Below are 24,369 nucleotides of genomic sequence, written 5' to 3'. Positions count from 1 at the left end.
TTTCAGGTTATAATTAATAGGGAAGCCCCTTTAGAAATTTTTAAGATGTCCTAATGACTGTCCATGGGAATTATTTTTAATTACAATCTTTTAACTCTTCTACTGAAGGATGTGTACCAGACTCCCATCAGTATTTTTTAGCTGTCTCCCTAGATTATCCAAGGCATGACAAGATATTTTTGCCCTTCTACTGCTTCATTTGATGGAAATGCAGTTTCCTTCCACAAGCCACAGTACTGACATGTAACAATAATGGCTCATAAGACTACTTTGTAATACATTTGTCATAACCTATACTATAAGCACTCAGCTCATTTATACAGACAGTCAATTTAAAAAATGTTCAGTAGTTTCTGTGATTATTAACTAGGAAAAAACCTCCCAAGATCTATTTTTAAGCTATTTTCCATGAGTCTCCCTCACTGTCATCCCCAAAGACTTAATCCCATCTTCTCCAGACTTTATCTTAAATCTTCAGAAAAAAAAAAAAAAACAAACACAGAATTTGCTTTTATCTTGTCCTTCCCCCTTTAAAAGAAGACTAGGGCCTTAGAGAGTTTGGGGACACTGATAGAGAGAGCCCCCACGTCAAGTACTTCATATGCAAACTAGATAACCAAGGATATCAGCAGCTCTTTTGAAAAACCACAGTATGTAGAGTATTTTTGTGGAACAGGGAGCACAGATTTGGATTCCCCTGCTCAGTTTTGCCCTTCCTAGAATCTGGCAGGGTACTCAGCAGAGGAGTAGCTGAGCATCCAGCTGCTCCATCCCAGTTCCAAGCCAGAGAAGCACAAGCTCTGCCAAAGAGCCTTTGGGAATCATAGAGACCTTGCATCCATTTGGTATGTCCAGATGGTTTAGACCACAGATCTCAGTTCGTCTGAAGAGGACTCAGCCTATGGATTGTCCTATAGTGTAACGTAGTTTAAGCATAGACTTCATTCAGACATGAGTCCAACATCTGGGGCACAATGTTAAGGATACTCAGTCACAACACTCTCTGATATAAATGCAGCAGGTAAGATTTGCCCATACATCAGAATGAGTCCATTCCAGATATGGGCAATAGTTTCTAGTATGTTTATGCTACTTTCTTCAAACACTCTTTCATCGTCCGCAAAAAACACCTATATCAGTGTGCACCAAAAGTATTATAACAATGCTACTTGAGTATCTCCCTATCCTTCTGGAGGTCCTGAAATATGTTTCAAAGGCTAAAAACATTTTCAGTTAAAAATAATTCGTGTCAGCATAACGCACGGGATGCACAAGAAGGTAATGCACTATTCCAGGGTACAGCACAATTGTAGACATAAAGTAGCCAAGTTATATGTAGCAGCTACTATAGATACAGAGTTGAAAGAAAAGTCCTATTTGTGAGCCAGACCCTCTCTTCTCAGTGTCTTACAGAAAGGAATAATGAGAAGCCAAATATTTCCACAGTCATAACCTTTCATTTCTGATCTATTTATTCCATCATCAGAAGTGTCTTGATAATGTGACAAACTTGACTCCATTTGCTGAATACCATTTCAAAATGAACTGCTGGAAACAAAAGCCTGGGGTGTAAAGGGACATGGGTTACTTCAACCAGTGATACCTGGAAGCACAGAGAGCTTCTATCACCACATTGGAAATGCAGAAAGCCTGAAAGACTCGGGCCTTTGTCAGCTTTGGAACCTTTTCGTGAAATGCCCCAGCTCACCCCCAGCAGTGACACAGACACCAGGCTTCTGCACAAGCCCTCCTCTGCACTGAGGAGCGTGGCAACCAAACTATCCTTTCCACTGTGGAAAGGCTCCCTCTGAATCATCATAAAAACAAAACACATGCAGCCTTCTTGAAAATGAGGATGGGTTTAGGGGCTCCCCATCATTGCATTAAGTGAAGAATTGATAGAGACCTGAACAAGCAACAGCTTTCAAAGCTCTGCACTAGTTTATGCCTGAATAAATCTGGAGGCAGCTTTAACACTACAAGGTTTATTGTTCCCTACAGCAGTTCAAGTGAATTCTGCCCACTCTGCCTACAAAAGGTGTACCAACACAAAAGAGCCACAAGTAATCCATCTTGACAAGACCTGCTGTAACAAGTCAGTTCTTATCACACCTTTGAGCCACACCACTAGCTCCAGGATACATTGTGTTCAGAGTAGTAAGATGCAGCCTGAACCTCTGCAGTCCTAGCTGCCTTTCAGAAATAAAGTATGCTTACTGTCCCTCTTTGGAAAGATGATTGTTTTAGAAATTCTGTCTCTGGATACCTCCTCGTGGTCAACTACATGAGTAAGATGTGCAATCACTAAAAGAGATGCTGCACCTTCCTTGAATATGTCTATACTTACACTGGGCAGGTATTCTGTTGAACTGGCGCTGAAAAGCAATGTGTGGTGCTCTAATCTTTCAGACTATTCCCGTAGAAACCCTGCTCCAGCTTCTTGATAGATGTGGCATATATTGACTTTGGTGGCATTGGCATTTCATGTTTCTAAATACCACTAGCTAGCTGAATAGCAATATCTTGTCATTGCACCATAATTTACAAAACATTTGTGTGTTGTTTTGTTTTCTTGGTTTGAGATTTTTTTTTTTTTTACTATCTTGTCAAATCATTGTACATTAAGCCAGGACACTGCTTTTCAACTATCACTACTGATTTTGAATGCTCTCTGTTGAGGCACTCTGAAGGATCCCTTATGGTAGAAATAAAATACAGAAGTCTAAAAGAGACTCTTCTGGAAACAAACCATCTGAACCACCCACCGTCTTAATCACTTACTGATGATACATCATGTGACTTGGTTCTTTAGACAACTTTCATTCTTATCATTCAGCTCTACTTCTACGTATTGCTAATAGCTTTGCAATGCTACTTCATTGTCTCTAATACATCTTGCAGATATCTCTGCAAGCATACTGCTGGCACTAAAAAAAAAAAATCATTCCACTTTTTTAGCTTCATGGAAAGGTGGGATTAGACAATTCCTTCCTTAACATCACATACATAGCTTGTATGGAAAAGTGTAGTGTAGATAATTAGATCAGACTCTCACCTCCGTTAGCCAACCATTACCCTACATTACCTGTGGCAGATTCATAGCAGCTAAGCACCAGTCCAGTGAATTTTAACAAAACATTTAATTAACCTGAGACAAATTCATACCCCTAGATTTCACCACTGATTAAAATTGTGTAGCAGCAGTTAAGTATTGTGTTTTATGAGCATACAAATGCAGCGTAAAGAAGCACATTAGTTTGACTACTTTTTTGTCACTCATTAAAGCAATTTTGTTTTCTTTTAGAGCACAGGATTTTGTTTCTGGTAATGTCTAAACATATGCAGTCCCAAAAGCATGGCTTCCTGGAAGTGCAGTACAACTGTGCAAGCCAGTGACCTTTTTGTGGCTTTCACAGCAATGACAGTAGCTGTGAGTTTCCAAGTGGTTTTTTTTTTTTTTTTTTTGATTCCTTAGTAACTCAAGAACTCTAATTCAGCTCTTAGGTACAAGAGGTTGATTAATGAAAAGAGAGGGTTTTCATGGACACTTATGCAATTGGTTTCTGGAACTTTTATGCCAGAAGTTGTTTCATGCGAAAGGAAAAGTAACTTAGTCTGACATTTGCTGTCATGACGGGGACCTAAGTAATGGGATAGGTTGGTTCATATCTCAGTTGTGCAAGAAATCTTGTCCTTTCTGAGCATGTAGAGCGATTTAGCCACCAGGCCAAGGAAAATAGAAAAAGTCTCTTTTTTATGTGGGAACAGACAGCTACTTTTTCCACAACATGAACAGGGTATAACCGAATTTACACTGCTCTTTACAAAAAAAAAAAAAAATCTTCAGGTTTATTTCTCCATCCTCCCAGATGCATTTGCCTTTAGTAAGAACAATTTCCTTTGTTTTAAACATCACAATAATAATGCAAATTTCCAGAAGAATGCCTCTTGAGAACAGCTAAGGAGAGGAATGACTAGACTGCCCAGACATGTTAGGAAAAGACAGGGAGCTGCCAATACCATTGGAGAATAGACCATTTCAAAATCAGGAAAAATTCAGTGAGAAACCTTAGCAAGAAATCCAGACAATTGACTTAGAAAACTACCATGACACTCTGTGCATTTTGGGCCAATTCTGCAAGTGGTTCATTAATGGAATTATAAATATTAGCTGAGGATCTGTCCTTTCATGATTTTAATTTACACAGAAGAATTTCAAGGAAGGGGATTTCATTTTGGATATAGACGGTGAATGCATGATTTGCACAAATAGCATTAGAGGCAATGCAAATCAAGGTGATTTTCAAGAAGAAATAATTTCATTTATAAGCCACATTAAAAAAAACCCAAAACACAGTTGGTCAGGAGGTGGTTTGTATTGGCAGAAGAAATATTTGAGAAATATGTATCCCATTTAAACATGAGAGTTTCTGGATCTCACCCTGTTGCTGAAATAGTTCATACTGCATCTCTAGAAGAGTGGTCCACTGCAGCTTCTTCCACTGGTAGAAGCTATCCTACATGACTGGTATCACCTAGGCATGCTGGGAGCATGTCCGTGCTGTTAAGATCCTGAGGACAGTCAGATTTGGTCAAACATCCATCTGTATCCTGTTTTTCCAGCAGTGGCAGATGCTCAGCAGGGCCACAGGAAATGCCTCTGAGGTCTAAAGGAAGTATATTCCACTGCTCCCTCTGTGCCCTGATAATCATGTTACCTCTCTGACCTTCCAGCTCCCCTCACTTCATTGTGCTACCTTCCACCTGCTTTTACTTCTCCTAACAGATTTCTTTTCACTGGGACTTAGCAAGAATAGTATAGAGATGCTTCTCCCCATGACAAATATGCACAAGGACTTCTGAAGCTAAAAACCATATGTGTGGACACCATTATGTTCAACATCTCCAGCTGGTCTTTTCCTATTCCTTTTCCTTAGCCTTTCCATACTTCTGGCCTCTACAGCATCCTCTGCCAAAGAGTTCTGTCACTTCCCTATGCCCTCCCGAGAAAAGTATTTTTCTTTTCAAAGCCACTCTCCAACAGAAGAGCCTGATGAGCAGACATTCACTACTGACTCTCCAATCCATCCATGACTAAGACTGTACCACATCCTTTCTTCAGCTTGAGAGAAAATTGAAGAATTTCAACTTGTAACTCTTTTGAATAAAAACAATCCTGTAGCAGGATATTCTGAGGAGACTTCCCCACACCTTTTCCAACAACTGTCTCCTCAGAGGACATTTCTTATGGTCTTGTTTCCTAGACATGAGACCTCTAATTCCAGTTTTGGTCCCTTTTAACCTTTGCTAAGATAAAGAGTCAAAGTTCCAGGAGTCTCCCTCTTGCTCTATAAATCTTAATTTCTAGCTCTTTTGTCATTCTCATTGCTCTTTTCTCGTCTCCCAGTTTCTCAGTATACTTTGGAAGGGCATCCTATATTCTGACATGCTTGAATGGCAGAACCACCCTTGCCAGCATAACAGCTACTCTGTCCTTACTGAAAAGCCCTTGAAAAATAAAAGTAAAAGCAAGAAGTAGAAGTTCTTGTGATAACAGCAGCTGGAGCTTGCATTCAGCTTGTCGAACTTGTGTCATACCCTGCATACCATCAGCTCTTGAGTTTCCACTTCTTCCTCAGCTGCTGCATCAGTTTGTTCAGACAGGACCCTTGGTCAGTGCCTGCTTGCTCAGGCTGGATCAGGATAATCCAATGACCACTCTCTGATGACTGATAACTGATTCCCAGCAAGAAGTTGGAGACCCTGGCAGACACACATACCCATACCTTCCTAGGATAATCACTTTCAACCACTTCCAGTTTCAAGACTGCCAAAGGCAGTGTCTGCTCCTGCTAGCTTGGCTGAACTACATGGCCAAGAGACCAAGTTTTACCTTTTTCACTGGAAAAAGCAAAATTTTTATTTTCCTCTTTTTAAGACTAATTTACACATCTTTAGCTGACATTTTAAGCAATAAGAAGAAATTAATACATAAACACTGGAGTGATATAGTGAAAGAACTAAGTTACATTTTAAAGTTCTCTTGAGGGCAACTCAGCAGCCTTCAAAAATCAGTTAGATTAACCACAGGAGAACAATCTTCATAAGAATGCTACTAAAAATGATTAAGTTGCCAATTTGTTTTAATCCAAGTCTTGGAGTTTAGAAAGACTCTTCAAAATGTAACAAAAGAACTAGATTTACTATGTAAATTATACAGTAGCACTTGAATAAGCTTCGGATATTTCAGCATGAAATTCTTTTTCAGCCTTGGGCATACGTGAAGTCCTAAGGTGGTTCAGTGCTAGGGGAAAAAGAGTATCCCAACCTACAGTAGTTCTAAGCTTGCTGTGTGACCTAAACCTGAAAGTAGAATTATTGTAAGGATTATATTATTGGAAATCAGTACATGAAATAGCATCTGTTTCATTTAAGAGAATGGATAACTGAAAGAACCCTGTATAGAGATTTACCAAGTGTAGTTCTTAACGTAAATTATTTAAGACCTTGTGATTGTCTCCAGTTAAAAAAAGCATGGTGTTTTTTATCACAAAGCCTTATCTACTTTTCTAGTTTTGAATCAACAATTAGAAAATTAAGCCCAAACCAAAACAACTGAAAAATAAGCACTGGCTAATTTTGAGGATGCTGTATTGTCACAGGTTTCATGAGAACAGGCAGCACTAGGGGAGAAGGACATGTATTAATGACCTCCTAGAGCTAAAGGCTGCAGCAAGAGCTCATGCCTGTGAGGCAGCAGCAAACCTCAGCAGGTGGAGAGCCTTTGTTTCCAAGTCCTAGTGGTTTTACTACGAGTTTCAGGGTGAGGTTTCTTCATTACTCTTTTACGTAGTTACTATCCTTTCCCAGCTGCCTACATTTACCACATGACTTAAGAACTTTGGTCCTTCAATAAGTTTGTTTCCTGTAGTAACATGGTAGTAGGAAACACCTTATTCATTTAAAGGGAATGTGAGCTCTTGCAATTGGACAGGAACACTACAAACTAAGTGAAAACCAGTCTTTCCATTAGTGCGGGAAATAACTTTGAGGGCCTGAGAAACTGGCATTGGTGATGTTGTCTTTCACTGAGTAAAAAGTTACATTAAACCAATTTTTTTCTGAAAAAAATAGAAATAAATGAACATTTGCAGATTTAAACTTATTTTAGCTTATTTATTGCAGTCTTCATCCCTTTATCCAAATTGGAATAACCTAGGAAGTCATCTAGTTACTTTCTCATCATAAATATTTTTCTTTCAGATGGCAAATATAAGCCAGAAGCTCCAGAGATTTGTTGTCCAGGAGATAAACATAAGCCCCCTGCCCCACCAGTACATTAATAACATTTGGTTTTCATTTAATCTTACCCAAGTAACATGAGACTATAAACAGTCAAATGCAAGCAAGTTGTGGCATGCAACCTCTTTATGAACCCTGGTAAGAAACATTACTAGTAACCACTCCAGAGAGGAATTACCAAGTATTATCAACCAGTTTGGTAAGTGGTACTAGTTTCTCTAAGTTTATTCCTTTCCAGATGCTGGTAGTGCCTTCCCAAAAACACTCTAGTGTGGTACATTTCAAGTGTTGTTATGGCTCTTCTACCTTCTACATAATTTTTTCTAATTAAAGATTAAAATGGAGTCAGAGTTTTAGATTAGGGCATTTTTTTTTTTATAATTCCTATATTAATAATTTAAATAAGTGAAGTCAGGATAGCTGGAGCCTACAGGTCAACAAGAGGTCTTGGCAACTCAGGCTGTAAACAAAAACATAGCTCAGCAGAAAGGGGGAAGGATGACCCAGCACTGCTACAGTTTCTTTCTCTACCAGCAAATTCCTTCAGTTGCCTCCTAGGACTACCTCAAATTTTCATCTTCCTTTACTACTGTGTTATTTACATATTTCAGTTAAAGTTGACCATAGAAGGCTAGTGAAAGTAAAAACAGGATTTTTTTTTTTTTTTAATGAACACCCACAATAAATATCTGGCCAGATCTCAGTTCAACTTGCTTGGCAATGACTCACATTAGTCACTTTTTCATTGTAGTTATATTTGTATGCCTTAGCTGTGATGTTGCTTTACCTGCAGTAATAGGGTACAACAAAAACTCCACAGTGATAGCACTGGATTGTAGGTAACGGGAACTCTGAGGCTTCCCAGCAATAGACCAGTTAGGACCCTCATTGCAAATAGGGTACATCAGATGTTCACCAACCAAACCCAGAAATTGACAATCATGAAAGATTTACCCAGAAAGTGCCTAATAGCCATCAAAAGTATCTGGGGCCCCATAAGGAAACCCTCAAATGTATTTCAGCAGCAGAGAGCTGCTGCCTTTGTAAAATATCCAGATGGCTACAGCATTCACCCTGACAAGAGAACAGCATCCTTTAGGCTTTTTTTTTTCTGTCAGCACTCCTAGACACTTTTCCCCAAACTTCAAGTTAGCAGTATTGGGTAGGAAGGAACAGGGAGGTGCCTCCTGCTCATCCCAAGGAAGCTGTGTTGCTGTGCTGTGGAGAGCACAGTCACTGGGAGACAAGAGCCAGCAAAAGCACAGTGAAAACCCTGAGTTTGAGGAGAAGATGTGTTGTAGCCTCAGCCAGAATTGTGCTTTAGTAGATTAATATTGTAGTGCCAGATAAGTAGCTCTGGGCACAGGGATGGGAATCCAAACTTCCTTCTTAGTGGGTGTCATATCCAAGAGATTAGTCATGACTTCTTATTTGTATTTCCCTACTACAAGTAGCTCTCTCTACCCTTCAAAAAGAAGGGCAGGGGAGAGGGGAGAAAAGCAGATTTTAGAGAGTTGTGGCTGTGATTATCCAGGGAATGCCAACCAATTAGGAGCAGTAAGGACCCCAGGTTGCAAGATTCCGGGCTCACCGTACACTTAATACATCCTACTGGGTACCTCCAGACCACTGAATTTGATTTTCGGTAGCTCCCAACTCACCATGGCAGCAGTCATGAACTCCTTCTTGCAGCACAACCTTTCCTGTGGCACACATGCCAGCTCCCAGGCTTTAAAATACACTCCAGTAATTTGTGGCTCCCTTCTTACAATGCATGTCACTTGCCCAAAGTGGACAAAAAGAATAAGATGGTGTTGGAAGCCCTAGAGAACTGCTCCTCCTTACTCCTTCTGCTTGTTATGAAGTCTTCTCAAGCCCTTCTGAATGAATTTTGTGCCCTGTACATATGCTCCCAACACACAGCATTTATACTTGGTTTTGCCTTTATAACAGCAAGGCTGATAAGAAACTTCACAGAAAACCTGTCTCTTTGCCAGTCTAACACGTTCCTTCCCAGCCAGGAGCATTACTGAAACTAGTTCATAATCCCTGGCCAAAGGAAAACAATATTGTGCATAATAATCAAGCTGTAAGTCAAAGATGAACAACCTCCTGCTGTTCATCTTTGTGGCCAACATGCAAACAGGAGGTGGCAATCTGCCTGCCTCGCACAGGGAGTAAACCTCAGTCTGTCACTTTAACTCACCATCCAGTCTACGAGGCTAGCAAAGGCTTTTGTGTTCAAGAGGAGCAAAGATGTTCCTTTTCCCTTTTAAAGGGATATGAATTAAAGATCAAGGTAAATATCCTCTGGGTTTTATTTCTTCTGTGAAAAAATATATTAGGATTCATCAAATAGACCAAAAAAGACCTTATAAAATAATGACCAAAGCATTCCCGTTGTCATAACAGTGGATGCAGAACAAATATGAAGACCACATCACTATTTACTTAGATGCATGAGGCCAGGTTGATCACAGGAAAAAGTGGGAGAAGAAGAAATACATTTCTGTAGCTTGCTCCATTTTAGAGATTCAAAGTGTACATTTTGATTCAAAAGAAGTCCAGAAAGTTTAGTCAGATATCAAAGGGCTCACAGAAAAGTAGTGGGGATTACTGCCTATTTAAATAAAATAGGAGATCAAAGTATTTCCAAATTAAACACTCACAAATACTGTCAAGATTTAAGAATTATTAACTTAATTCTGAAAACTGAGATAATTATAAATTATCCATGCACATGAATTTCAGCATAGTTTTCAACTGCAAGTATAACAGGCATAAATGATGGACAGAAGTCTTTAAGAAAAAAAGCCAGGCCCTTGGAACATGGTATAAACTTTGGATGTATCGGAATGAACAACTAAAAGAAAAAAACAGAAGTATTTAGGTACCTGAAGCACCAGAGGCATTTGAGATATCCCTTCTTAAAGCTTAACTTTCTGTCCAGAAAACAGTGTCCCATGGCCCAACAGAGGTAGATGTGTGAAGACTGCAAGCAGTCTCAAAGCCTCTCCCATAGCCCAGAACTGTATATGTCTAGATTGAAAACAACTCATAAGATGCTAATAAAAAAGCTTATTATAAAAATAGCTTCTAAACCTCCTTGCAGCTTGCGTTTAAGTAGATTTAAGATCTATTTAAAAAGCCTACCAAGTGCAACTCCTACATATCATGTATTTCAAAGGCAGCTGAAAAAAAAAATACACTGCCTTCTTTCAGCCTAGATTTGAGACTTCTTCAGAATTTCACAGGCACAGAAGTCTAGGAAAGACTAGTCCTCCCCTGAGTTATGTGGTTCATGTCAATCCTGACTCACCTGCACAGCTTTACCATTCTGGACTTGAAGCAATAGATATGAACTTGGGTGGGCAGTTGATATCTACGTTCCCAGATTCACATTTTTCAGTCTTTCATATTCATGGTTTTTCTTAAAATTGCAGCTTTCTGATTTTAATTTAAGGGAATTTTTTTGCCCTAATTTCCAACAAAGACAATTGAACACTATTTATGGTCTGAAAATAAAAAATCAAAGAAAAAAAGGGGAAAGTCTGTGTATTTTTAAACTCACTCATGATTTGTGGCTGACTCAATTTTCACAAGTGCTTTACTTAGCAGTGAAATTTAAATATGATTATCAAAGTACTATCTGAAAGGAAGATGGAGAAACTACTGCTGGGGAGTCTTTTGGTGTTAATTAGATTTCCTGGAAATGTTCTTCCTTTTCAACTCTAGGCATTGTACTTGTATTTCATCAGAAAAAAATCAGACCCAGTTAGCCCACAACTCCTGCCCAGTTTATCATCGTAAAGTTCACATAAGTTTTCAAAGGCTCTTTTAGAAATTATACATCTAAAATAGAGAGTGAGAAGCATATCTTGTACCAATAAACAGCCAATGGTGTATTAACCTCTAGTTACTAATGGTGTTGGTGCCTGTCTAGTTCAACAGGAGCCCAGTTTCAGATGCTGGAGGCCTGTCCTGTGGAGCTCTTTACCTGCTGTAACTACACTGGGCTCTCTAGAGCTCTTTTTCACTTGACAGAAAAAGACCCTCCTGAAGACAGGCAGCAACCACTTTAAAATGAAAAGCAGTGGGAACACAAAAAGCTGCACAGAGATTTAGGAAAGTCTTGCAGCAGCCTCCCCAGCTGCAGTACCATGGTTCTGTCACTAGCAACTCTAAAATCCTGACCTGAATTCTGCCCTAGGTATAAGATGGTCTTAACGATTGCACCCCTTACATATAAATCAGTTACTTGTCCAAGTCATTCCTGCAGTACAACCTAGATGTCATCATCTCTTGTATTCAGATTCACAGGGTCCCTGTCATGCTAAAACCAAAGCAAAGTCTACACTTGGTCAAAATTTGAGACTAACCACCTGACACACCTGAAGGATGGGATGCCATCCATAGGGACTTGGACAAGCTCTTAAGTCGGCCCATGGGAATCTCATGATGTTTAACAAGACCAAGTGCAAAGTTCTGCACCTGGGTTGGGGCAACCCCAGGTATCAACACATGCTTGGGGATGAACAAATCAAGAGCAGCCCTGGGGACAAATTACTTGGGGGTTCTGTTAGGTGAAAGGCTGGACATGAGCCAGCAATGTGCACTTGCAACCCAGAAAGCCAAAGACATCCCGGGCTGCATCCAAAGCAGCATGGCCAGCAGGTCGAGGGAGGTGATTCTATCCCTCTATTCCACTCCGGTGAAACCCCACCTGGAGTGCTGCATCCAGCTCTGGGACCCCCCACACAGGAAGGACATCAACGTGTTGGAACCAGTTCAGAAGAGGGCCAACAAGTTGATTAGAGGGATGGAGCACCTTTCCTTTGAGGAAGGGCTGAGAGAACTGGAATTGTTCAGCCTTGAAAAGAAAAGGCTTTGGGTGGCCTAATTGTGGCCTTCCAGTACCTGAAGGGAGCTTACAAGGAAGATGGAGAGAGACTATTTACAAGAGCACGTAGTAACAGGACAAGGAAGAGTGGCTTCAAACTTAAAGAAAATATGTTTAAATTAGATACTAGAAAGAAATTCTTTACTATGTGGGTATTGAGGTACTGGAACAGGTTGCCCAGAGAAGTTGTGGATGCTCCATCCTTGCAAGTGTCCAAGGCCAGGTTGGATGGAGCTCTGAGCAACCTGGTCTAGTGGAAGGTGCTCCTGCCCGTGGCAGGAGTGTTGGAACTAGATGGTTTTTAAGGTTCCTTTCAACCCAGGTCATTCTATAATTCTGTGAAATACAAAACTCCTTATAGACATAGTATCTGAATGATGTGATTGTGGTCTGCCCATATCAGTAAGCATTTGCAGGATTAGACTATGGATGTTACATTACAGAGAAGAAGAAAGAAAAAAATGCGACCCCACAATCCACTTTTACTACCTTTAGGAAATAAGGAAAATAGGGGTAGGGAAAAATTTCTGAACTTGTTCCTGTTCTTCAGTGATCTAAGTGTTCTGCTTCTTATTTCCACGGATAAAGAACAAACTATTCATCTTGGGACAGAAGACTCAGAACCAAACTGTTCATGGCCATCAGACCTTCTGCATGACCTCAGGCCAGTCACTTATGTCTTTCCATGCCTGAGTGCACTCATGAGTAAAATGAGATTTGATTTGAAATCCATGCTATTCCCTTTCTAACAAGGAGAGAACCATGCACCCTTAGAAAGTACAGAGCAACAGTTAACAGTTCTGAAAAAAAAAAAAACACGAGAAAACAAACAGAAAATATCTACTTAAACTCTATAAGCAGAGCCTGCTCCTTTGTTTTATATCAAGTTAATGAGCATCTAAATGCTTGTAACTCTTTGACAGAGTTCAGCTTTTACAATATACCTATGAACAAGGACCTAATTTTTTTCTCCTTGCAAGAAAGGGATAAATGTTAAATAGAAGATTCAGAATAAGGCTAGGTAAGACAGGAAAGCACTTCTTGTAGGCCAACTCTGCCTGTACTGAGGCATCTAGTGGAGTTCCCACATGTCTTAAGGGCATCAGACTAGATTCTTAAAAAGTTTCAGATTCCGTTTCAGTATTCAAATTATGAAGTTTGCGACAGCCTGAGAGGTGCTTGGTCTTTGAGAAAAGATGATCTAGAAACACTTAGTGTTTTGATTTATCTTCAGAAACCGACATCAATGCAGAAGGCACTGTTGCCTGCTTCTGACATGTGAAGAGGAAGCTGTTTTGAAATGGTAAAATGATTTTTTGGAAGTACTCAAGCCTGATTATTTTATATTAATTTTTATTTATATTCCTTTCATTGTATTACCATGTTGAGAAAATCTTGCACTGAGTTATCTTTTACAGTAGTAATTTCCCAAGTTTGTTCTTAAAGATAACAGGTTTCTCAACTGAGTTCCAAAGACAGCAGGCTAGCCCAGTGTCCCAATTTAATTGTAGTTCTTTTAAATTAGTACTTGTAGCAGAAGAAGCAACTATGAAATTAATAAATCCAGAAATTCATGAAATAACTATAGGCTTTCTGAAAAACAGAGTGAATTATTCATCACTTTAGTTAAACTACTTATCATTAGCTCAAGTGGCAAAAAACGAAGGCAGCAGCTGGTGCTTTAAAATCTTAAGAAAAATGAAGAAGATACAGCAGCATTTGGTCTCTTGGGAAAGAAACTTGACTGTAGTGTTCCCTCCCTCAAGAATTCAACTTCTAAAACCCCAAGAACAAGAAAACACACACTCTTCTGGGAACATCTAACTCTGCATCCTTTTGATAAGGCAAAGTTTTTACTTCATTTGGGTTAAATTGGGGAGTTAAAAAACCACACATCACATTTTCACTCTCCTACTTTAAAATGCAGTCTGTAGGTTCAAAGAAGGCAAAGCAATCACTCAAAATCTTCTAAGACCTTTCAGAATAGAATATATTAGAAAGCTACTAGATACTCAATATCCAAGGCAGCTTAGAGCATAAAAAATAGAGGTTATACAACTCCACTGAAATGCTTATGTAGATTATCACAGTTCTGAAAACAAACCCATTTTTCTCCTAATGAGCCTGAAGCAAATTATTATTGTAGCTGCTTTTTCTACTTGTTGGTACTGGTCAATACCTTGGGGGATTCAGTCACCCTAGTACACAACACTCACCCTGGTGTATTCACTCTTCCCAAGATTGGACATCATACTTCATTATCCCTTTCAAGAAAGCTTTTATATCTTGAGAGATGCTTGACTTCTGAAAAAAACAAACAAACAAACAAAAAAAGAGCATTTGTACTATTTTGTTACATTGAAAGAGAATGCTTAAGTTGATAAACACCTTCCTTCCCAGGCAAGACAAGGAAATCTATTTCTTCAGGAAGTTGCAATTAAAATGCAGAGAGATAAAATTTGACAGAGACATCTCAAAAACATGACAGCAAGAAGTTAAAATGTATAAGACCAATTAGTGGTTATTCACTGTCAACTGAATGCTTCACATTAAGTATTAGAACATGCTACTTTATTGTTTTTAAAATACTTTCATCTGTGTTTATTCTAGTCTAGCAAGAGAAAAAGCATTTCTATTGACAGGCAACTCCAGCTAAGTTACACAAACCAGCATTTCCACCTGCTTAGAGGCAGACCAAAGGGGGACCAGAAGCCAACAGTTGATTTGTCCAGGTCTACCCCGCATACTACTCATTCAAATCCCATTTCTTTGGCCTGACACTTGGAGAGGTTTGGTAATTCACAAATAGCTTGTAGGAGCCTGCCTCTGAAATTGTTACTTGCCTGCTAAGTTTGTTTACGTTGGTCAGATGTTTCTTAAATATTAGTGAAAGAAGTAAATGGAGAAGAGATGAACACCTTAAAAAACTGTGTATTTGAAAAAACAACCCAAAATCAGAAGTAATACTTAAGAAGATTTGTTCTTACATAAATAAGTCACTTTCTCAAAGAAGCTGAGAGAAGTAGGAGGAATAGGGCTTCTATGGAGGTCCTAGGTCTGTCCGGAATAGAGGAAGAGAGGCAGGACTGCAGACAAGCCACCAGCAGCATGGGGACAATCTCCACCCCTAAACACCACCCTCAAAACAGGAGCAAACAGTGCCTCCCACCTGGTCTTAAATAGAGCTCCTGGGCCAATAGACAGATGGTTTATGGGAAGCTCATGTGGGGCTCTCCTGGGCCAGTTACACTAATTGGTGCCTTCAGGGCCTCACCTACAGTCAGATTTAATTTTCTTTGTTTCTCTTGCTTTTGTTGTAGTATAGAACTTTGTTGTTATCTCTTCTAATTCCTAAAGACTCCTAGTCTACCTAATTGGTCTTCCTATGGAAATTCTGTGATTGTCTTTCTCACTGATCTCTGAGCTCTCTCCAATTCTATATTCTTCTGAGGTGGAGAAAGGAGAGCAGATCTTCACATGGTATTCTGGGGACAGATATTACAAATTTCTAGAGAGCATAATTATTACCTGATTTTTTTTCTCAGAGTCTCATTTAATAATTCAAAACCATTTGGATTTTGCTGGTTTAGTCAATACTGAGCACTGAACTGTTATTTTGGTAGATCTGTCAATTGAAATCATACCAATACCCCAAATAATAAAAATCCCAAACCTTTTTCGTTATGCACAAAGTTGGTATTGTTTTACCTTCCTTTGCATTGAATTTCCTCTGCCTTTTATTGCTGAGCTGCACAATATTTTGAAGTCCTTCAGCCTGTCTTCCTAGCTAGTTCTCCTCTTCACTGCCTTGGCTAACTGAAGATCTTTGGCAAAAGGGGTTCCTGGATATCCACTTCCATTTTATGACCATAGGATATATCTGCCTTTCAGACCATTCAGACTGGGAGAGACTTCATGCTAACACATCTAACACATCTGGCAGGATGGTTGCAAGAAGTCTCCACCAGCAGCAGACCTTACTTCTAGGCCTGCACTGGGCTCTCTGGGTATCCCAAAACACTGTGGGCCTGGTAGCAAGGGATGCAGTGGGGACAGAAGTGATGTGACAGAAAGCACATCAGACTGGAGTACTCCTGAAGGCTGTAATATCTTTGCCCCTTAATGCATTAATCCACCTCTGTGTTGTCACCGTTTTGGTAGAAATTATGTGTCTGGCTGGCAGACAGAGGTGTAGGAAGGAGACATTTTTGAGCTCTGCTATATATAGTACAAGTCTGAGGAACTGCTGCTATTAATCTCTATCCCAGCAGCAATTTTCCTGCAGCAGGGAAAGATATAAGTTTGGGGGCCATGCAACTCCTAGGATGTAATACATACATGCATATATCATACCTCCTTACTTGAAAACTTTAAAATTAGCTTTAGGCTTTACCCTGGAGAAAGCCTGTGCCACATCTCTCGTTCTCACTCACAAACCTTTTTCTTCTGTTGCCTATTTCTTTCAACCCTTGTTTCCATGGATCAGTCTTTTTGCTGTGTTATCTATCAGGCATTTACAAGTTTTGGCTGGTGTAGGCAGCTCACCCTCTCCTCCAGGTATCAGTGTGAAAGCACAAGGTCTCCCCTCTAAGCTTTCACATCTCCTCTTCCAGCTGAGGATTCATCCACAGATAGCCCCCTTCAAAAGCAATGAAACACCTACAGCCCCAGCTCCCAGCCATTTCTGTTGTCCCTGCAGCACTCCAGGCTTCTTCAGTGCTATTTTAGGAGTGATTATCATCCCTCCCTGGGTTTCCCATGTCTTTGAAGGTAGGACAAGAAAAAGAACAAATTCTACCATTCCCCCACAGCTGTCATTTGCTCTTGGGCTTCTTGGGTTTTCATCCTTTTGCCTGGGTCAGCCCATTTTCCACCTCAGTCCAAGCAAAGTCGGATGAACACTTCCTTTTCACCCCAGGTTGCAAAATGCCTGCCCTGCTGAGGACACGTGGTCTCCAAGCAGAGTGCAGACCAGAGCCCAAACCCTGTAATTTACAATTTGCAGTCAAACACACCACCAAGCAGCAGACAAAGCATCATGTTTATACTCCTCACTTCCCCCAAACACTCATTCTAATGGAAAAGGAAATACTCCTTCTTTACAAGAAGTCTCACACGAGCTTCTGACTTTGTTGGCTTTCCTGGTTACTGGGATCTTCTCTAGGAAAGCCACTGCATAAAGTTATTAATAGCACTGCAGAAATGCATGGCCCCAGACATTGGTGTGGCTATCGGCAGCTAAGTCAAGGCACACAAAGATCTGCTAGGTATGTGGAGTATTTTTTTCACTCACATGTAGTGCATTAGAAGTTCCAAGGCCAAAAAAATGACACTTCTGCATCTGTGGAGAACAGCCAAGGAAAAAGGTGGGGGAGCAGATCTTACACGTGCAGACCGGAGAGCTTAACCACATCATCCAAAACTGCAATTCTCAGCTGATCCTCCCCAAGTTCTGAAAATTTATGTTCATAACATGAAGAGACATAGAATGAAAACAATCAAGAAGACATGGGCTGAAAACAGAGAAAGTTAATATGCTCCTGCTCTTCTATCAATCAGTCAGTCTACTCCTGGAGTACAATGAAGATGATCCGGCCGTTCATTTCCTCAACAAATCATCACAGAAATCTCTGTTTACTCATCATCTCTTTCCCAATCCTGGCAATGCTGATATTTTTTTTAAAACAGCGCTTATGGTCAGACACCAGGGTTTCTTTAATCTCTTTCAAAAGCGTCTTCAGGATTAAGAAATGTTATATAATCTCAATCTCCATTATCTTTAATTAATTTATTCTCATTTTCAAAATTCTACATCACATACCAATTAAATTAAATATCTTCCATCTAAACAGATACAATCTTCACATTATCTCTTTACCTCTCTTGAGCTATTTGATGCTTCCAATAGAAAGGATTTTCAAAGAATTTATTCTCAAAAATGTCTTAAATAATTAAAATTATGTTTTCACTTTCATAAACAGCCTGAAGTTTAAACAACATTTCTCAGTTGAAGAAAGTAGCTACCATTACTACTGCAGGTTTGGTTTTACTTTTCTAATCAAAAATTGCAGTAATTAGTAGTGAGAACAGAATTCAAACATAACATTCACTGTTATTCTTACATCTGTTATCAGGAACAATGTATTTGCTTAATTAAAGAAATATTTTCTTTTAAACAGAAAAGCACACAAAATTATCATCCATCTGCTTGAGAGATTGCACTGCAATTTTCCTTTCTGATATGGCAGCTTTGGTCAGGCAGTGTAACTTTTATTTTTGCTGTCCCATAAGCAAGGTTACCCTTTAGCGATAGCATTCCTGAATAGCTCAGAACTGGCTTTACACGTGTCTTGCAGGCAGCCAACACTGGCAGAACCCACTGCAAGAATGGAGAGGGCAATGTTTGAAGACCTGACTGTACACAGTGCTTATGAACTCAATTTCTTTCCATAGATCCTCATGTTTATGACAAAGGCTTAAAGAAGACACAAAAAAGACGTACCTTTCCTTCCATAAGCAAAAAGTTACATATGACAAAGTTAATTCAGGTGGACTGTGAAGTAGTTCCTGGCACTAGAGAATGAATAGCCTACAAAGTGACACTCTCCAGACTTTCACTTTGCTCTTTGCTGCAGCCAGTTTCCTTTGGGTGAGGAAGCTGAGTTGCAGGATGGCTGGGTGCAGAGCAGAGGAGAATGAGAAGTTTAGGAGCATCTTCTTTATTTACTGCAAAACAGTACAATGGTACCATCCCCATGGAGCTTAATGTCCTCCGTGGCAAGTACCTAAGCAGTAGACATTAACTCTCAACACTTGAGCTCTGAACAAACCACCAGGTGGTTATTTCACTGACAGCCCATGTTCATCTGTGGTTCATTTGCTGAGTAAGCTGTCAGAAATACAACCCTCTGATGCTCAGATTCATACAAGTCAAAACAGTTTTCTGCTGTAAAATGAAAGAGGGAGGAAGTATTTTCTTGGTCTTCTCATTTTTGATAACTACTTTTATTACACTGATATTTCATAAAAAATTGTGATGGGAAGAAAATCTGTGCACTTACAACCTAAGCAACTGCAGGAGCCATCAAATCATGGAGCCATCAAATCATGTAATAACTTAAGGCTATAATCATTTGGAGAAAGCTCTTTAATAGACACAGAGGTAAAGGTAGAGGTGGTTCTGTGGGCCAGTATCAGGAAAGAAAACTGATGGAGAAGAGACTGTACAAACTGCTGATAGATGTTACTGCTTCTTCCAACCAAGGCTGCTGCTTCTTTACTATGAACACAATCCTGCAAGGCAAATGTTCCAAGACGTGTTGAGCACATTCATTACCATGGCTGTCCTCTATGGACTTCTCCCAGGTAGTTTTTCTGGGAAGTGAAGAAGATGCCACTTCAGGAAAAAGGGCAAATTTTATCCCTGTAAATTGGAAAATGGCATGAAAACTGTCCATTGGGGGTGTCAGAATAAAGCTGTGGAGAACCTTAGATCCAAAACTGAGTTTCACTGCTTATAACACATAGCAAATTAAAACAAAAATAGTATTTTTAATGCTTTCAAATTAAACATGTCTAGATCTAAAGGTGTACTTCAATGAAGAAATCTCAAAATACCCTGCATAACATTGTCCTAAAAGTATCTAACTTCTCAAGCTGGCTAAAAATATCTGAGGATCAGTAAATATTTGTCTAATGGTTAAAAAATATTCATGTAATTCCTTTGAACTTTTCAAGACTGAAGTGACACTGCCCCTGAAAGTGTTAAAACATAAACAAGCCTCAGGATTTAAATGTCAAATATACCGATAAGACATTTTTGATACTTTGTGGTCCAGTAGGTTCTTTTGGCCCAACCAATTAATCTTGAATTCAGCCACATTAACTGCAGTGCAAACACTTGCAGGTTTACCCTTTGCTTTTGAAGATCAAAGAAATATGTAGCACAAGGCTTTATGAATCAGTCACAGAAGTGAATTTAGACTTATCAGGTGAATTCATTTCTCTTCAGCCTTTCAGGGAATCAGTGAAGACTAGTTTTCCACTTTCTGTAGGGCTGTCTGTTTCAACTAAAGACAGAAGCATCCTAGCTTGTAGATAAATAAGTAGCATATTTAATTCAGAAAAAAATATGGACTTGCAATTTTCAGTCTGGATGGCAGACATTTGTCTTCTATTTTCACTTACAAAACCAATAAAATTTCCAATAAAATTTTCTATGGAATTCCAAGCAAATGAATTCCAAGCAAATCACCTAGATCCTGCCTTCATCTCCTACCCCACTAATCCATAACCACATCTGCATCTTCGTATCCTAAGTCTTACTGCAAGACTTAATGTAGGGGGTTTTTTGGTCTTTATCGGACCCTACATAAAATCCTTCCTAAAAAGTGCAAAGGTTTTTATGTTCTCTGACAAAAGGCCACAAAATGGTAAATTACTGTTTGTAATAAAAGTCCAGTGTATAAACGTTTTATTTGCAACTGTGAGCATGTGCAGTTACATTCCTCAACCCATTAACCTACATTATTAATACATGCATGCAATGCCATGGCAACTGGCTGTGAGAACTGTGTTCACCAATAAAACAAGAATGTGTGTGCGCTTATTTGAATATTTGTATTTAATCCTGGAAATCATGTCATCAATAATGACATATGATAATATGATAATTAGGTTCTAATTATTTATTAAAATCATACAAAATTATACAGATACATATAAAACCAATAAATTCCAAAGCTTAGGGTATTAGTCACTTCCTTCAATAAAAGACCCTGTAAAGGTCTCATATTCCCTCTTAATCAGCTCAACAGTTTTCCAGGGTAGGAACAAAATGCCTAGCACAGCATTTTACTTGGTGACTGATACACTTTGAAGGGGACTTCCATCAATTCACATGTAGTTGCCATGTATTTGTACTTGTCTTTATGCTGAGGTAGAGGTTATCAGGAAAACAGCCAGAAAGGGAGGTGTGAAGGAAGGGTCTGTGCTCCATGCCCTGATCTCCTGAATCTGGAAGGTGATTTCTGTATTAAAATCATCACTGGGCACATTGTCATTCTCCTGTGCACAGAGAGGGATTTCTCCTGTCTTCTCTCCTGTTAAGCTGGAGTGAGCTTGTTTTCAGCCATCAGCAATACACCAAGGCACACGTACCTGCAAATTGTCTGTGTGCTCTTGAGCTACCACCTAAAAGTTCATGACCTGTGCTCTTAGCCTTCACTCTGCTGAGAAAGATGTGGCCCCCATAGAACCTGAGTGATAAGAGTAAACACAAGATCATTCATCAGGGTCCTCTGAACACTAAGGATTTTCATATTGCTTTTTTTTATTAAAATCAAAATGCCAAGCTCATTTCCTTCTCTCTCTGCTGAGAATAATCAGAATACCCATCAAAAAGCAATATATTGACATTCCTGGAGACCAGAGGTTGCTCACTTATTCCCCGTATAAAGTACAGCGTGATAAGTCATATGCCACAAACACAAATCTTACTAGGCTATCCACAATAATTTTCTTAATTTCCCTCCAATTCCTGTCCTACAAGGCTGCTAAACACAAAATTTTTGCAGTGCACATTTTGGAGAAGGAGTATTTCACCACTGGAAACAAGAAGTCTTGAATTCCTCCCAGACTGGTCAGGCATTAAATTTCTTTAACTCGTGCCATCATGAGCTCCATTCAAAGTGACAGCCTCAAAAACCAAGCTTTATAGTCTAGTATCATGCTTAGAGCTCATTAAGTCAAATGTAGATTCAGGACTTTTAATAAATGATTTTGAATTTTTTTTTTCCTTTTCTTCTCCTTTCAAGGTTCATATCATGCCAAAGGAAAGAAAAATGTGTGGGTGAGGGATAGAGCTTGAGATGAGGAATGTGGAAGAGTCCCCACATCCATTTCTTTCACAGAGATGAAAAGCAAAGAATTTCTTTCATTTGAGATTGCTGTTAAATAAATACAACTGCTTTAAATATTTAATTTCTGTACAAGGAACAACTGGAACTGGGAAAAAAAAAGGCTTAACAAAAGCTGATGAAGAATGACTTCTGCCTAAGAGAAAAGATCTGAGATAAACTCATTTTTCTGTCAGTTGCCACAGCAGCTGTGACCATGAACTGCAGAACTACCAACATGCATCTTTATGACCTAAACAAACACTCTGCCCTGATAGAGGTCACTGAAGCTGTTGAGGGTGGTTGGGATAGTTGGTTGTTCCCCTGGGGCAGTTCCAGATGCCAGTCTGCAGCCCTGGGGGCTTAAGTGTCTACTAGTAAACCCTGCTGGTCATTACCAGACAGTGACTCACAGCCTAAAAGAGAAGAGGAGTCTGGCTTTATGCTTTGGAATTCCATATGCTAGCCAAGTGGTTTCCTTAACTGTGCCTGTATGTGGTTGACACTTAAGCAGACACACATTGTACCATGTATGCTCTTGAGTTACATCCAGCTCAGTCCGACCATACATTTTCTGAGAGTGTATCTCAACATCCATGTTTTAACCAGTGGCACTACTTTGGTGTATAAACACGAATTCTTATTAGCAGGGAAGCCACCAATACAGAATTTAAGAAGGAAAAAGTGATGTGCAGACTATGATGGATAAGAGAACATTCTACATGAAAAGCGTTGCAGGGACAAGGAGAGGATCTATTCCCAACCGTGTGCTATCCATGTACAGTAAAAGTGGTGAGAAAGAGACAGAAAGGCCACACACATTTCTCCAAGCTAGCTGCTGTCACGCACTCTGTATTTATAGCAGGTTATTTTGGCAAGTCTTTCATTTTGCATGATGCATAGGGCTTGAAGGAATGGACTGAGCATGAATACATATCCACATACAGGGATGAAATGAATATACCAGGCAAGTTATCTTTGTTATGAGTGCCTTTGCAAAACTATGCTTCATTTCACCAGTTTTACGGTCTAACAAATGAGAGCTGACAGTAGTTCTCAGCAGCCCACCTTCCAACCAGAAATGAAACAATAGTGTATTTCAAGTGCTTTAAAAGGAAAACATTGTTTCTTACTGGAGACTGTACAGTCAAAGATGCCATTTTGAGTCACCAGCAAAAAATGGAATTATGAGACCTTTGCAGGTGGTGGGGTTTTTTTCCTGAAATGAGACTTGTCAAGGTATTAAGCAGTACACCTGACAGCAACTGATTGCTGGATTAGGTCCTAAAAAAGATGCTAATTTTAGAGTGTCTTTGTCATGGTTTTAACAGAATTGCCATGAAACCAGGTGTCTAGAAATACCAGCTGGGAGAGGGGAAGGAGGAAGAAATTGTGCATCAGGCCCAGTTTAAGCCAACAGTGTCAGGCTTTAAAATATGGATGCAGATCATAGTGAAAGTAGACCCAGTGTTGTAAAATAACAGTACTGGTGTTGCATTTATCTACATGGAATTCATTACAGATTCACAGAAACATAGTTCAACTTTGTAAACATGCCACTGGCCTGGGACTAGGGCTAAGACAGTACTTGGCCCATGAATTTCCTTCATGTAAGCTGTAAGCTCTCTCTCTCAAAACTACACCTGTACAACAAGGATGCTACTTCTCTGTCTCAATTTTTGGGGAAGGGGAAAGGGATTTTTACACACATTGGAACTAAAGTACCAGGGAGAAGAATCTAGGAGAAAACTACTGGCAGGTCTGAGCTTACATGACTGGGACTGGGAAGTGGAAACTTAACACCACACAACATAAATGACATGGCTTCCCGGAAAAGGGGGAGGCTCAACAGAGTGGTATTTAAACAGGTGGTTTAAAAACACCACCTGTGATTTCAACTGCAAGTGCTGAACCTGAATGAACTGCTTTTGGGGAGGAGTATATGAAGACAAAAAGCCATTTATGCCAGGACTATGACAGCAAAGATGGGCCAAGATGCTTTTAGACCATGTTCTCCACACCACTTAAGTTTTGACACTGTGGAACTAAGCTGTGGCACAGGGGAAGACAGCGATAGTAACACATATTGTCATAGCATCCATCATGGCAAAACGGATGGTCTGAAGATATAAAAGAAGTGGAATTTGAAAGAGGAAGTCACACATTTATTATTCCAAGGCGTACAGTTGAGAGAGGAGCAAAAACCAGACAAAATTCTGAACCATGGCATAGGGCACCCCATTAGAGTCCTCAGGACTGTTAATATTATGC

The sequence above is a fragment of the Lepidothrix coronata genome, unplaced genomic scaffold (assembly GCF_001604755.1).
Source record: "Lepidothrix coronata isolate B3197 unplaced genomic scaffold, Lepidothrix_coronata-1.0 Scaffold3, whole genome shotgun sequence".
In the NCBI taxonomy this organism is placed as follows: Eukaryota; Metazoa; Chordata; class Aves; order Passeriformes; family Pipridae; genus Lepidothrix; species Lepidothrix coronata.
This window is presented reverse-complemented; position numbering follows the sequence as displayed.